The sequence below is a fragment of the Xenia sp. Carnegie-2017 genome, unplaced genomic scaffold, assembly GCF_021976095.1.
Source record: "Xenia sp. Carnegie-2017 unplaced genomic scaffold, XeniaSp_v1 HiC_scaffold_6, whole genome shotgun sequence".
NCBI classification, from domain to species: Eukaryota; Metazoa; Cnidaria; class Anthozoa; order Malacalcyonacea; family Xeniidae; genus Xenia; species Xenia sp. Carnegie-2017.
The window spans coordinates 5,999,398-6,005,006 of NW_025813526.1; the positions used below are offsets into that span (position 1 = coordinate 5,999,398).

General features: G+C 35.2%; 1 long non-coding RNA gene across 1 annotated transcript; it reads left to right on the forward strand.

Annotated features, from left to right (window-relative positions):
* The first annotated feature begins 2,642 nt into the window (after window positions 1-2,642).
* Window positions 2,643-4,937, forward strand: LOC124457723. The gene is made up of 4 exons (XR_006952751.1): window positions 2,643-2,890; window positions 2,982-3,568; window positions 3,668-4,378; window positions 4,592-4,937. It is a non-coding gene; the product is annotated as an uncharacterized LOC124457723 (long non-coding RNA).
* Window positions 4,938-5,609: the final 672 nt, after the last annotated feature.

The following is a 5,609-nucleotide window of genomic DNA, read 5'->3' on the forward strand; positions in this document are numbered from 1 at the left end:
TTTTGTCTTATGTTGACAACGATCACCGCGCAGTGACGTCACGACGAAAAACCGCTGCTGGACTGCGGCTTCGCTTGCATGTACACAATGGCGATCGAACAAGAGGCAAAAATACACACATTTAAGGCATTATTTCTCGAGTTAAATTTGAATTGGAAACCTAGGATTTCGTGAGAGAGGTAAGAACAATATACACTTTCATATGAGCGAAAGTTGTGTTAAGGTCAGACTACCCCTTTAATTCTATCATTGTTGGTAATGTGCACCCCTTACTCCCCATTGATATTTTTTTTGTCACGCTGGGCGCTTTTAAGTAGATTACAATTTTGGATTTGAAAAGCAGACATTGGCAAATTGTTGTGGACGAGAACGACCGCCACAAAATTGCACTTCAACATCGAGTTGTCTACACGAACTTTAACCGGATGCCTTTGGCCTTTCTACTGCACTAGCAACTTTTCTGCCGCGTATAAGGGATTTTGTTTTATCAGGGTTAACATATAAAATTTACTTGTGTTACCTAGCCGATGTTTATGTTTTATTACTGTGGACCAAACGGTAAATATGTGCTAAAAAGCGAAATATTTGCTATATGCGATGACTCCGATCAAAGATTAAATATCATTTAATTAGATTTGGCCTAGATTAGGCAACAAGGTCCAATTACAATGTTATTAAAAGATATAGGCGACAAAATGACAATAAATTCATCTTTAAAATTTCTAAAATGAATTAAGTTAATAACATATAAAGACTGGATAAAAAGCGTGGGAGATATTATTCCGGAATTTAACCGTTGGCATCGGTTTCCAAGCACACGACTTCGTTTCTACCGAGCACAACAGCACTCATCCCATATAAGGTCAGCAGTACATAATATCATTCGCATTTGACACGTAGATTAGATTGAAGAAAGCTGTAAACATGGAAAAAAGCTGAACTTTTTAACACGGAATCAAAACATAGGAAGGTGACGAAACTTGTCTTGAAATATTTTATCCAAGCTCATTTGCAACATATCCTAGAACACGAAATCACTGTAATGTACTGCACACGAAGTCGTAGAATAAGGGTGTCCGACTATACATGGGAATTTTTACTGACAAGAGAGGGGGAAGCAGCATTTTCCATTGCTTATATTTATTAGTATTATACTTGGGGATACACAGACAAACACACATTACCTATGAATCAGGATTTTACACAACGCTAATGACATATTTCTATTGACAACAGAGCATGTGCATCTTATAAACCATGTCTCTAAAGTGTAGTAGTCATGAAAAATATCAACCAATATTTCAAGATTTATTTGGTACAACTCGTGTAATGGTGAAAAAAAATATTGTTGTTAAGTAAAAGAAACTTGCCTATCGTGCGTAGGAAAAAGTGGAAACCGGTTTTACTTATAATCCATATATCGTAAGCGAAATATGTTTACAACTTGAAGTAAAGGTACGGAATTTTCAACTGCATTATCCCCAAACCTTGCATCCTCTCTTGTAGAATATACATACTGGATACATATTGCGTACATCATAAGTATAACCTACGCTTTCCTAATGATGGATAATTGCTTTATCACTTTTAAATATATATAATTTAATTTCCAATGGATGCGAAAACAGCAAGATTGGGACCTTTTACAAACTTGTAATCTTGTGCTTGAGAATGATTGTATTCTATTTAATTCCCAGTAGAGAAAATTTAATTTTAAAATGAAGTTGTCATTTGAGGATTTCATTAACTAGAAAAGTAAAGAGCTTTGCTAGCTTGCGGTATACCAACTAAAAAAACAATGTGTCAAACGCATGATTGTCTATAAAATTTTGATTTAACTTTTTGTAAACTCCTTTTATGTAATGGTGAGTCGTGCACTTTTATTTGTTGTACGGATTGTATTCCTAAATTTGGATGCCAATAGATTTAGAATAACTTTACATAGATAACGATGTGCTTATTTCTTAACTCTAACTCGTTTAAGCGCTTTTCAGCAGATCCTTGATTGACAAAGACGTGCACATCTTGACGAGAGGGTGATTCAAATTTATTTGAAGAGATTCATGGATTTCTTCCTGTCTTTCTTTTAAGTGACTTAGATTATTCTCACTTTGATTCCGCGACCATGGTGGTAGAAAGATTATGGGGTAATTTGTCACCAAGTGAAGTTGAATACTTTGAAACGATGTCTCCAAATTGATCTCTTTAAAGTTTCATACTGTATCTTCAGTCTCTGTAAGACTGATTTTGGTATTCTCCATGACCATTTGTTGTTTGGTTTATATCTGTGCAAGATAGTTATGCAGCCAATTGTACGGTGGCCCGTATGTGCCACAGCTTCTGTGTAGAAATATGTAGTTGTCCATACAAATCAAGTTTTTCCGTACAAACCCGAGTGTTCTTCGTACGAGTATAATGTTGCTCCATGGAAAACGAGCTGCTCCACGCAAATGTTAGCCTTCTGCTTGTTGAAATGCTACTTCTCCACACTTAAAGAAAGGTTGCTAAGAGCAAATAATTCCTTCTCCACGCTGAAATTATCTTTCTCTATACAAATAAACATAACGAAAACTCTTTTACCCCCTGGCAAAAATAACACACGTGCACACACTCAACGTCGGGGAGGGGTAACTGAACTCAAAGCAAATCCTACTACACCACCACGAGCAACAAGGGAATGAAACCAGAAGTTGTGTATACAATGCGGTGAACATGTTGAAGATAAGTCAAACTTTTGTCCGAGTTGTGGAAAGAAACTATTTACTAGTAAGTTTTAAATAGCGTGTGTAGCAGAAATCCGAAAGGCATTGCAAAAGGCGTTGACAATGTGACTGCTGACATTGCAGACGATGTTGTGGAAGATCTGCATCTGAAAGATGTCATTGAAAAGGTATACGATATCTGTATCCATTTGAGTCCTTTACAGTTATACCTATGTACTTTTTACATTTCCAAACATGTATGTTTTTGAATTAATCCAGTTAAAAAGTTTTGATGATGACGATTCATTCCAGTCAGCATTGATGACAGATGTTTCCGAAATTTTGGGCAAGATTGGTTACAGAGGGGTACTAACCCGAGAGAAATTATCTTCGAGAGATTCTATTATAAGATATTTTGTTTTTTAGCTATCTGAATAGTTCTAGCAACATATGTACATAGTCTAAATGTGCTACTAAGTAACATATATAGTATGGCTGCTGGTAACAATTGTTCCAATGTTGTTGTTTTCAATAGACAATGTTTCTTGTCTGATATATGTATATTTTCTAGTAGTGTTGCTGTTTATTTTAGATCTATTGTTGTGTTTGAGTTCAGTAAGTTGATGCTATGTTAAACCAAATTATCGATGGCCTTTGCTGCTTTGGTGCATATGATTTAATAAAAGAATTCCCAGACTTTTTAGAACCTGTCTTTGTGCAGAGTGGTTGTTTCTCATCGACACCAGAAGAATTTCTTGAAGACATCAAAGGAGAATTCAGTGAGGATGGTTCCAATTACAAACAGCAGGAAATTGACATCTTTAAATATTTTCATGATTATGTGGAGGAAAAAAGTAAAGAGACAGGTAATGTTGTCAATCACTGTCTAAAATACTTCAAGTACAAGCAAATCAATCCTAAGCATTTTCTGTGATTTCATAAACTGTTGTTATCTTTTCTTACAGGTGAGGATCAATTTTCATTACCTGCACTACTGCAATTCATAACCGGATCAAGGAGTGTACCTCCTTTAGGTTTTCCCAACAAAATCATTGTTAAATTCAAGCATGGCTGCCAAGATGGGTATAAATGTAGACCTGTTACTTCAACATGCGACCTTAGCTTAACTTTACCTGTACACTACCAGGAAGGGGAATTTAATTGTGTGATGAGTTCAGCAATGATGTGTGTGCTGGATTTGGAAGAATTTAGAAGTGGTACGCTAGAACAGTTCAACTATTACAAAACCTATTGTACGCACATTCACAAATATAAGATGTAGTACATTTATGTTATTTGTGCTGTGCAATGATACATTATTATGAGGCTACATCCATTAGATTTTGAAATAAATTGAAAGGTTCTTCTGGGCTTTTGGGATATTGAGTGCCTTCAGTTTCCATTAAATGATGAAAATATTGCTGATAATCTTCTTCATAGGTCTGATTTTCATCATCAACTTTCAGTTCAATCTTAGCAATTTGAGCTTCTGACACTCTGTGCAAATTGTTTATACCTCCAAAACATTCTGGAAAATAAAATAGTACATCTGGCTGTCCAGAAACACTACCATGCCTTGATGGGCGGTTAAGATGTGAGTTCCAGCTGGTTTTAACTTTCTGAAAGTCATCATTCAGTACAGCATGAAAACAAAACCGAAGACATTCCCTTTCAAGGTGAATGCTCATAGTTAGCACATCAGAGTTACACATATCTTTAAAGAAATTTATCCACCAATGGGTTCTCATCTTTCGCAAATGAGACCACCAGTTTTCAATTCGTTGATTTTCAGTAGATACACCATACTGATGTGCTTTTTTCTGCACAATATTTATCATCGCAATTAGCTCTAAAAAAACACTGCATTGCTGCCATTGTTCCGTTTTCAGGTCCACAATATGTTCTGAGGAAAGCTGAGCAACCATTTAACTGCTTAAAAAACTCAAGATATAACCATGCAGGAGCAGCTGGCGACTTGTTGGATTTTACAACTTCTAACCATAGTACTTTCCGACTGTATCCATCACATGCACCATGCACAGGGAAGCCAAAGGGCTTAAACTTGTTATAACCTTTCACAAATAAAAATAGATATGTACTGCTTCAAAGCTATCTTAGACAATAATTTCTATTTGTATTTATACTGTTATATATTCCTTAACACAAATTTTTCTCTTACCATCTGCATGCCAGCAGTGATTTGGTCCAGGTGACAAATATATTCTTTTCAACTTTTTTGCTTATCTTGCTTCACTTGCTGCAGGGTTAAGTTCATACAAAATTCTGCAAACCATTTCTCGGGGTGCATGTAGATTATATATTATCCTTAAAGCATGCCAAATGGTCCTGTATCCTGACTGTTCTCCTGCATTTGCCATCTCCATTTTAACCAGTTCTCTTACAAATGCTTCATCAACAGATACATTCTTTCCCTTCAGATTATACTCTATTGAGTGTTCTAAGACTCATAGATACTCCATGATGTATTGTCAAGAAGTCAAGTATAACATCATAGGTATAGCCACAGTTGAAGTAAAAAGTAATGGCTTCTCTTGTCTGATCTACAACAGGTTGGTTTGCAGCTGGAAAATTAAGAAATACATAATATTTAAATTTTATTCAATTCAAAACATTCAACAAAATAAAGTGATAGTAACCATAAATTGTTCATAGACAATACAATAATGTGAAATTTGTTTTATATATATGTATAAAACTAATAAAGAACATCTATCATTTAGTTGAAACGTAAACATTAAATAGTAATATTCAAATGATTAAAATTATTACGATTTGTACAAACCTACAAGCTGCACAAGCTGATGTCCACATTCATCGCAAAATCTGTTTTGTCTCGACATATGTTTAGGCAATTTTCGCAATTGATCATTATAGCTGGTCATTTAT